The sequence below is a fragment of the Pistacia vera genome, unplaced genomic scaffold (assembly GCF_008641045.1).
Source record: "Pistacia vera cultivar Batoury unplaced genomic scaffold, PisVer_v2 Contig992, whole genome shotgun sequence".
Classification (NCBI taxonomy): Eukaryota; Viridiplantae; Streptophyta; class Magnoliopsida; order Sapindales; family Anacardiaceae; genus Pistacia; species Pistacia vera.
Window position 1 is genome coordinate 29,983 of NW_022196881.1, and position 10,897 is coordinate 40,879.

Below are 10,897 nucleotides of genomic sequence, written 5' to 3' on the forward strand. Positions count from 1 at the left end.
ACCTAAAAGGAGGAAGCCAGCAGTAGAAAGACAAGGAAATAAGCAAAATTCCCTTCATCTTCAACTTCAAGCACATACTACATGCATGATGATCAAGCTCTGTATTTATTGGCCAATCTTTTGATGAAGGGCTCTATATTGGTGTTGGTTTAAGTAATGATACCATCAAAATGCAGCAATTTTGACTTTGTTGGTTCGAAACAGTTATACAATAGATAATTTTACTTATAAGGATATGTTGGAATGTGAACACTTTTTGGTAATTGATGAAGAAAAGGCAAGCAAGAAGAAAAGGCAAACGAGAAGAAAATGAATTTAAATTTTAGGCAATTTCTATTTAGGAATTTGTAATTGAGAATATTTGTTTCATTTACTTTGAGTTGTAGGAAAGAAGAATTGTTTTGGGATTTATAGAGTTAAAATGGAGGATGAATTAAATTAGAGGAGTTTGTTAGGATTAGAAATATGAATCGTAGCAGAAAAGAATGCCATATTTACCTATAAATAGAGAGGTTAGAACTAATTCAAGGTTATAAGAGAAGTCATAAGAGAAGGGAGAATGTGAGGACACAAGGCTTTGATGTAAGGATATCATAGGGTAGAGGGCTCTAGGTATTAGGTAAATCTAAGGGGTAATAAACACCAAGGAACAAGATGTCCGCCTAAGTAGAAGGGTAATGGTGTTATATGCTCTAGCATTTGTGTCCTTAAGTTGTAGTGAAACTATCTCATCCGTGGATGTAGGCAAGTTATGCTGAACCACGTAAAACATGTGTCTCTATGTGGTTGATATTCTTGCATATTGTGTTGTTCATTATTTTATGTTCGTACTCAATTTTTAACATTATATCAAAGCAGATTCTATTTTTTAACATGGTATCAAAGCTTATATTCTTAAGGGACCCATGGGAGATGAAACTTGGTACTTGAGGAAGAAGAGAAGACTTTAGAGCTTATATTCTTAAGGGACCTGTGGGAGATGAAACTTGGTACCTAAGGAAGAAGAGAAAGACTCCAACAAAAGGTGGAGGAAGAAGAGAAGACTCCAACGAAGGGTGAAGGGAGACGAGAAGACTCCAACAAAGGGTGGAGGAAGAAGAGATGACTCCAACAAAGGGTGGAGGAAGAAAAATGAAAGTAAGGAGGAGTAAGAGAATGAAGAACAAGCTTTGAAGTTCAATACCAAAAAGGTTCAAGGAGGAGTATTGGAATGTTAACACTTTTTTGGTAATAGATGAAAAAAAGGCAGGCAGGAAGAAAACAGAATTTAAGTTTTAGGCAAATTTCTATTTTAGGAATCTGTAACTAAAAATATTTGTTTTCCTTTACTTTGAGTTGTATTAGGAAAAAATAATTGGTTTAGGATTTTATTTAGAGTTAAAATAAGAGAATGAATTAAATTAGAGGAGTCCTATTAGGATTCGAAGTGTGAATCCTAGTAGAAAAGAATGTCATATTCTACCTATAAATGGAGGGGTTAGAATCAATTCAAGGTTATGAAAGAAGTCACAAGAGAAGGGAGAATGTGAGGATACAATAGTTTTGATGTAAGGGTACCATAGGGTACAAGGCTCTAGGTATCGGGTAAATACTAAGGGGTATTAAGCACCAAAGGAACAAGATGTCTGCCTAAGTAGAAGGTTAATGGTGTTGTATGCTCTAGTATTTGTGTTCTTAAGATTATATTGAAACTATCTCATTTGTGGATGTAGGTAGATTATGCCGAACCAAGTAAAACATTGTGTCTTTGTGTGGTTGATATTCTTCGCATATTGTGTTGTTCTTTATTTAATTTTTTACTCCTTCATGTAAAGTCTTATTGTCGACTTATGAACTTTGAGTGCGTATTTTCACATGTGGTAATATCATGTGAATGTGCACACATATTCTCTGTTTTCTTTGATTGTGAATGAACAAAATAAGTGGACACATTTCTCTTATGTGCAAACATTTCGTTTGCCAATACAGGTGGCACTTTTCTTTCTTGATTATCAAGTTTTATTTTTATGCATGATATTTGCATTGCCTTGTCTCTTTACAAGTTTCACTCTTTCAAAAGAGTGATCTAAGGCTCCTTATTGAAAAGTGGCTTGTACGGTGGAGATGAATTTGTGCAAGGCTTTATAAGATCATCTTCTTCCTTGCCTTTTCTTTAGACCTAGTATTCTAACTTCCATTGTTGTTCTGAAATTTTTAGAGTACATTTTTCAGGTTCTCATTGTTTGTGATTTTCTTTTATAAATCACTTTGTTGATCTTTGAGTGCGGGAACTTGGTTCCACATTGTTTGTGAGCTTAGAGAGAGTTAACCAAGGAGTTGAAGGGAAGCTTTAACCATTGAAGCTTGAGGGAGGCTCAAGCTATCTAGAAGGATTCTTGGAGGAAGTTGGTCGTGACAGAACCTTGAAGCACTCAGAGGGTGAAGTTTAGTGTACTGTAGAACAGGAAGTTTTACTTTGTTATATCTAAATTCAACTCTGGATTGTCTTGTAATGGTTTGTGTTATAGTGGATTAGCTTCGATCCGGACTAGGTCCCATGGATGTAGTGAAAGATGGAATGCATGGAGAATGATGCATGTGATACCATAACATGTATATGCATATTTTGCAAAAAATCAATCAAATTGAAAACAAATAAGGTATAACTTGTTACCTTAAGTCCTTAGTAGCCTTGGAGACTTTTAATTTCAAGAGAAATTGAACAAAAAAGTATCCACACTAAGATAAAAGAAGAATTAGGCCAAGAGAGACATTTAGGGTTCTTAGAAATTTTGATCTCACTCTCAAAATTGATATATCATTTTCTTTATATATGTAGCCTTGTAAACAATTCAATAATTGTTTTGGACTTCCTTAAACAATTCCATAATTGTTTTGGAGTTGTAAATAATTCCATAATTATTATGAAGTTGTTAAACTTCTTTAAATAATAACATTGGATTAACATTTAATCATAATTAACAATTTAACCCTTAAATTGTTCATATGTTTACAATTACAACCCATTATTAAATTCAATTTAATATAAAGAAAAGGATTAATTATGAATTGGAATTCCATTTAATTCCAATTAGCAATTTAACTCTTAAATCATTCATAATAACTAATATAACCCTCCATTGAATCTAATTCAATGATAATAATATAAATAACTTTATTACCCTTGGTAGGTGCTAGCCAACCTTGGATAATCAACTCTCTTTGGCTATTTCTCCATTCTCTTTAGTTTTTATGTGTGACCTCTTAGGTTTACTATGGCCTAGCCATGGGCCCAATATCATAGTCTATTCTGATATGTTTTGTCATAACTCTTTATGAACAAAACTCCCATTGATTATGGTAGACATCTAGCAATGCTCCATAACCCGTAAGTCACAATAAAGATATACTCCAACGAACCCTTTTCTAATCATATGCGCTATATAATCAAATCCTTTTGTTGTCTAATCCCAATTAAGAATGGATTCATGGTATGTCAAAATCCTTATCTTAATTTTATATCAAATTGACAATCAATACATGTGAAACATGTCACCATGAAACAACCTTTTAGGTAAAATTTTATATATTCCGGCCGGAGATTTCCCTTTTCCAATGTATCTTGACATTTGTCTAGGAACTTGATATCAATCTATACCAAGTCAACGGATCCCATCTTGACTATCACTTGTCCTCACACATAAACAACACATGACCAAATTAGCTTATTAACACATGACATGATTAGCCTCGTGTTTATACACCATATGAATCATATGCATTTATGCAGAATCCAACCGTGATATCTCAGGTCTAAGGATTAATAATACACTAGTATGATCTTATGATGAATCATTGACTACATTTTAAATGTCCATGTGATTCATCATAAATGGCCATATTCGATAAATAGTTCACTAACCGCTTATCCATGCTAATGCCCTAGTGATAGAAATTTTATAATCACCTACACTAATACCATCACATGATATTCTACGGAGGCATTCAGCATGCCTACTATGTAATATTATTGCCCAATTAATATTACCTATGTAGGGAATACTTTGGTGATTTTGATCTTCTAAAGATTTGTATCATCCGAATATTTCACATGTAATACATATATATAAATGAAGCAATAAACCACATGTGAAATAAGAACACTTTCCTCTATTGATAAGATAAAAATGTATATACAAAATATATACATTAACATATATATACAAAACATAATGCCTTGCAACCAACAACATGATTGGTTCCTAGGGCATACACTAACATGTAGGCTAAAAGTGTTTTTAGCTGAACCATGTATCTCCTTGTGTGCTTTATGTTCATGATAATGGTTGATTGATTATTTAGTTATTTTATGATCATCAAAAAAATTAGAGTAACACCCATCCATAACCATTCAGCTGCGCTTCATAAAGAGTTGACAAACTCTTTCACTCCGATTTTTAACATGGTGTCAGAGCAGATTCTGATTTTTAACAGATACAATGAACTGGATCTTACCATCAACTTTTGTAGCATTAATAATGCCTAACACATTTTAATCAAAAATTGAAGTGAAAATTTTAATTTACTTTTTAATGTAAATTTAAAAAGAAAAATCCAAAGAGGAAATGTTTTTTATTTATATTAGTTAACTAGGAGGTACAAAAATAAATAAAAGGAACAAGATACCAAAATAAATAAAAGGAACAAAAATAGGATTCTCTCAAGTGATCACATAATTGTCAGAGTTTGAAGAAAAGATTAGGTAAGAGAAGCAGGAAGATACTGCTAGAGATTGCCAAGCAAGAGAAAGAGTTTCAGAAATATTTTGTGTATTTGTATTGAGTATTACACTTTGTATATAGCTCTATTTATACAAAAAATGTGAATACAATTAAGGAAATAAAACAATGTGATTGAATGTGATTAGAAGGATTCTTAGGAGTAATTTCTATAACAGAAGATTGAATGAGATTGAGGCTTGATTCTTGCATTTCATTATGGCCTAATCATAAGTTGCATAATTTGAGTGTTTTAAGAGTTGTTTTGATGTTAGTTTAGTTAATTTCTCATTTGTTTTCTTTGTTTTGATGTTAGTTTTTCTTAAGTTTGAGATATGAATGGTTAGCTATTGATTTGGATAGCTTTTGTGTTTATCAGGCTTCAATTGAGTAGATTGGAGCATTGGAATGAAATTGGGACTTAAAGCTTGAAGAAGTTGAGATTACCTAACATTCTTGAAGGCCACGACCATGCCTTGGTCACCATAGCCATGGTGGTGGAATTAAGATACAACTAAGAGGACAGAAAGCACCACAGCCTAGGACGTGGTGACTTAAATTTGGCCATGGCCAAGGCCGTGGTGGAAACCATTAAGGTGTTTTTATCAGTTTTTATGTCCTTTATCACTTAGGACTCTTTAGGGTATTTAAGTATGATTGAGATTAACTGAAGATAAACAAATTTTGCATATTTTGGAGAGGAGAAGACACATTCTTGGGGCTTGAAGACTGAATATCATATTTAAGAGTTTGATTTTTGTTTATTTTTAAGTTTGAATATGTTTTCTTTTTGTTCTTAGGATGGAGTAAATCTCTTTTGTTAGGGGAGGATGGAATCCTGATTATGTTTTAAACAATTTTTATTCTTAATACCAGATTTATGTTTATAAATTTGTGCAAGAGTTTAGGTTTAATGCTTTATGAATGTTGGATTGATTCAATTACCTTGATGATGTTTCGAATAGAGAAGTTAGGGTTTATTGCTTAATTCATATTCATAATTGTTTTATTGGAATAACATTGCACAGCGTATTAAAATTGGAAGTAATCGAATTGAGATTCTAGAATTAATTTATGGTCCACCTATTTCATAATCGAATAGGACGAATTAGTTGTAAGGGATTGATGAATTTATGCTTCTTTATTTCCAAGTAACCAAGTAGCGATCTATATTAAGTTGAATATTATGCCTAAATAAGGATAATTGGCCTTAGAAGAATCCTACCAATTCATAGCACAAGCGAGTATTAAGAGTAGTTGTCAACCGTAAGTAGGGGAAATCTGTACCCTAACTCCATTAATATTGCAAAGTTCTTCACATTTTTTATTTGTTTAATTTAGTTATTTTTAATCTGTTAGTTTTGCACTCTAAAATTTTGTTTTCTCAAATAACGTGCAAGTAGTTTTGGGTAATTATGAATAATTGCTTTGATCTCCGTGGGACGATACTCAAACTCATCACTTTATTACTTGAACATGACTAGTGCACTTGCTAGGGTTAATTTAGTCGCATCAAGTTTTTGGCGTCATTGCCAAGGATCATTAGATTGTTTATGATTATTTTGAGATTACCTATTACCTTGAGATTTTTTTATTTTGTTTGTTTTTATTGGAAACCAATTGGCATTTCTGCTAGTGTGTGACTAGAGCTTCTAGAAAGATTTTACTAGCATTTGATCCTGAGATAGAGCGCACTTTTCATGCAAGAAAGAGAGCAAGCAAAAGGGAGATCATGGGTGATCACGATAATCAAAATAATGGAACACCGCTAGCAACTTGTACATTGAATGAGTACTCTACCCTAACTCTAAATGGAGCGGCATTGAGCATTCGACGACTAATGATCAATGCCAACACCTTTGAGATAAAGCCAACAATCATCTAGATGATTTAACTGTTAGTGTAGTTTGGTGGTTTGGCACATGAGGATCCCAACTTACATATTGCAAATTTCCTAGATATTTGCGATATTTTCAAACACAATGGAGTTTCCGATGAAGCTATATGACTAAGATTGTTCCCATTTTCATTAAGAGACAAAGCTAAGAGTTGGTTGACCTCATTACTAGCAGGCTTGATTGCAACCTGGGAGCAGATGACACAAAAATTCTTGAGTAGATATTTTCCTCTTACAAAAACTGCATAGTTGCATAATTATATTACTATGTTTTTATAGGTGGATACAGAGTGATTATATGAAGCATGAGAAAGGTTCAAGACATGCTCAGGAGATGTCCCCAGCATGAATTACCAGTTTGGTTGTAAGTCCAGACCTTTTATAATGGTTTTAATAGTGAAGTCTGGAATATGATCAATGCTGTTGTAGGTGGTACTCTAGGTAAGAAGACACCACACCAAGCTTATGAATTGTTGGAAGAAATGGCTTCAAATTCTTATCAATGGCCATCAGAAAGGTTACCTGTGAGAAGAACGTCGAGTGTTCTTAACATAGATGCCATCACAGCTTTGGCAGCTCAAATTCAGGTGTTGAATAAGAAGATTGATGGACTTCAAATGCAAAAACCTACAATAGTTGCATCTATGTGTGATTTTTGTGGTGAAGATTATCCTAACCATGAGTGTCAATCAGATAACATGTTTGCTATTAATTCTATGCTTGATCAAGCTAACTATGTTTCAAATTCTCGCAGGCCTAATAACAATCCATACAGTGAAACATATAATCCAAGGTGGAGGAATCACCCAAATTTCTCCTAAAGTAACAACAATCAAGTGAAACCTCCACCGCCAGGTTTTCAATCTCAAGAGAAGAAATCAAATTTAGAGGAGATGATGGCCGAAGTTCCTAAACAGAGACAAGAATTTAGAATCAAAAGGCTTCCATCAAGAATTTAGAGGCCCAAATTAGCCAGTTGGCCAATATCGTTTCAGGTAGACAGCAAGGGCATTTACCGAGTTACATAGAAAAGAACCCAAAGGAGAAATGTAAGGCAATAACCTTGAGGGATGGAAAGGTGATTGGTGAAGAAGAATCGCAAAAGAATTGGAAAATGAAGATGAGTTACCAGTCTCTATTGAAGAAAAGAAAGTGAATTCAGAAAAAGGGACAAAGACTAAGGTAAAGAAATTGGAAGAGGTAAAGGAAAAGGTACATCAAATTCTAATTCTTTTATTGTTGGAAAAGATGTATCTAAATTTCCTTATCCAAATGGAGTTAGAAATGATAAACTGGATCAACAATTTTCAAAGTTTTTAGAGGTCTTTAAGAAATTGCAAATTAATATTCCATTTGTTGAAGCCTTAGCACAGATGCCTAGCTATGCAAAGTTTTTAAAAGACATCCTTTCTAACAAGCAAAAGATTAAGACGCATGGGATGGTTATGCTCACTGAAGAATGTAATGCCTCACTACAGAATAAATTACCTCATAAGTTGAGAGATCCAAGGAGTTTTACTATACCTTGTGCATTAGGAGATTCATTCTTTGATAAAACATTGTGTGATTTAGGTGCTATTATTAATTTAATGTCTTTATCAATTTTCAAGAAGCTAGGACTTAGAGAAGTGAAAGAGACAAACATGTCGCTCCAGCTTGCTGATAGATCAATCAAGCAACCTAAAGGCATTGTTGAAGACATTTTGTTAAAGGTCGACAAATTTATCTTTCTAGTGGGCTTCATAGTTCTTAATATGGAGGAGGACTAGAAGGTGCCTCTAATTTTGGGACGTCCATTTTTTTCGATAGCTTGTGCTCTGATAGACATGCAACAAGGAAACTTAATCTTGAGACTAAATGACGAGGAAATAGTGTTTGATGTCCATAAAGTGATGAAAAATCCTATTACATTATATATTGAATCTTGTTTTCACTCTGACAATTTTGGTGAGATTGTAGGTGATCACAGAGAAGAAGTTCTGCGAAAGGATTCTTTGAAGAGATGTCTAATGGAGTCAAGCACAACAGAAGATAAAGACCCATGCTTGAGAGAAGAAGCTGAAGTCTTAGAGAAGGAATCTCTAACTGATAGTAATATGGAGCTAAAGGAGGATTTGCATAAAACTCCTAATAAGGCTCCTAAACTTGAACTTAAACCTCTTCCTCACATTTAAAATATGATTTTCTAGATAAAGATGCTTACCTTGTAATCATTTTTGCATCTTTGACAGATTTGGAGGAGAAGTCATTGCTAGACATTTTGAGAAAGCACAAGAAGGCTATGGGATGGACAATTGCTGATATCAAGGGAATAAGCCCTTCCATCTACATGCACAAGATCCTCATGGAACAGAATTTCAAGCCAACAATACAACCACAAAGGAGATTAAATACTGCCATGCAAGAAGTGGTATGAAATGAAATGGTAAAACTACTTGATGCAGTGAAGAATGGACACTGTTTGAAGCACTATGTTGGAGGACGGTTCGATCCAAACTTCGCATGTCAGAGTAGGTGCCTTAGAGCCAATCAATTATTGTAGAATTGACTCTTTGTAATAATGTTCATTGATCAATAAAAGGCATTTTTATTCTATATCGTGTAAATCATATCTATATGTATTGATATATGTCCTTAGAATGGTAGAACCGTGACAAGGGTATCAAGTGTTTCAAATCTTGATAGTGAGAACCTTATGAGCACATATGGTGGCCATTCTAGAAATGTCTGTAATCCCAATATTATTCTGACCAAGGACACAGATAATACAGTAAGGCTATCATAGTGTTGAATGACCTTGTCGAAAGGCAGTGACTGATCTCACTTGTCAAAGTTGTTTGCTAACAACCTAGTGCAGCACATGGGTGCTTGCTGTAGGAAATTTCACTGGACTGACCCACCAGAGGATTCCATATCAATGGTAACCTTAGTGTCTATGGAATAAATCCTCTAACGAATGGTAGTGCATGTAATCCTTAGACTTGAGATCACTAGAGCGCCTTGTGCACCGATTAGTGTAGTTTGACACTAGCCCAACACAGTTCTATTCAAACCTATCAATACGGTAGTGATTAGCTGCATCAAAGAGTTTATCAAGACTATGGTAGATTGACAGAGAATTCATCACTCCTGGGTATAGGAGAAGTTATATCACGGCGCAAATTCAGTAAATGGCAATGACAATAAAATTGTGGCCACAGTGGGATTGAGTTGTTGCTCAATCTAATTTATTATTCCGGTTATTGGTCCAGTAACTGAATACATATATATCGAGAGTAACTAAAGTTGACACTATTTCAAATCCTCAGTCTCAATGAGATAATAGATGATGAAAGGATTTGATTGCACAGTAACCATATCATTGATAGGTAGTTGCTTTGCTGAATCTGAATCTATCGGGTGGTCATGATGCCTTGCTAGGGGCCAATCTTGGTTTATGTGTAGTTAGATGATTAATTAGTGTTAATCGCAATACTACACACTACCAGTATGATGAGGAGCCTACGAGTCATACACATAGAAGATAATTTAAGAATTAGTTTGTGCAAGGGGCCTTTTTATCTTTTAGGGAGAAAGGGTATTTTGGTAATCTCACATTGCAATTAAATTTGCTGAGGTTGTTGCCTATATTTAATTTGATAGTAAAATTAAATAAGTGAGATTACATTTAAATATATGTACACATATATTTAAATGGATTATTATTATTAATAAATGTTAATATATTTCCATAACTATATTAATTGAGTTTAATTGGAAATAATAATAATTAAAATAAAATATCATGATTGGGAGTGTTTGGATATATGAGCTGTTTAGGTTGGAGCCCAAGCCTATTACTTATTGGAATAGGGTTTCATGTGCACTATATAAGTGCATGGTCTTTGTGATCTTACAAGTGTGAGAGAGAAATATAACAAGTATTTCAATCATTCTTGTAACGCCCCACTTGAGGTACGTAGTTAAGATTTGATGAATGGCTTGAATGTTTGTTGATTTATCCTCATTTGAGTCTATATGTTGTTAATATTGCTTGGTTTACCGTTAGTTGAAAGGGTGTATTGGTTTGGTTGAGTGATTACCCTGAAAATTTGTAAGACTTGGCGAAATCTTGATATTACAGTCTTCGCCGGGGCAAAGAAGAAGCTTCGCCACGGCGATGAAGTGCTACATGCCCGTGTAGCTGTTGTGAGTTTTCACTGGGGCGAAGAAATAACTTCGCCGCGACGAAGACTCGGCTGAA

General features: G+C 34.1%; 1 non-coding gene across 1 annotated transcript; it reads right to left on the reverse strand.

Annotated features, from left to right (window-relative positions):
* Positions 1–6,901: 6,901 nt before the first annotated feature.
* LOC116121522 lies at positions 6,902–7,006 on the reverse strand. Its single transcript, XR_004126741.1, has one exon. It is a non-coding gene; the product is annotated as a small nucleolar RNA R71 (small nucleolar RNA).
* Positions 7,007–10,897: the final 3,891 nt, after the last annotated feature.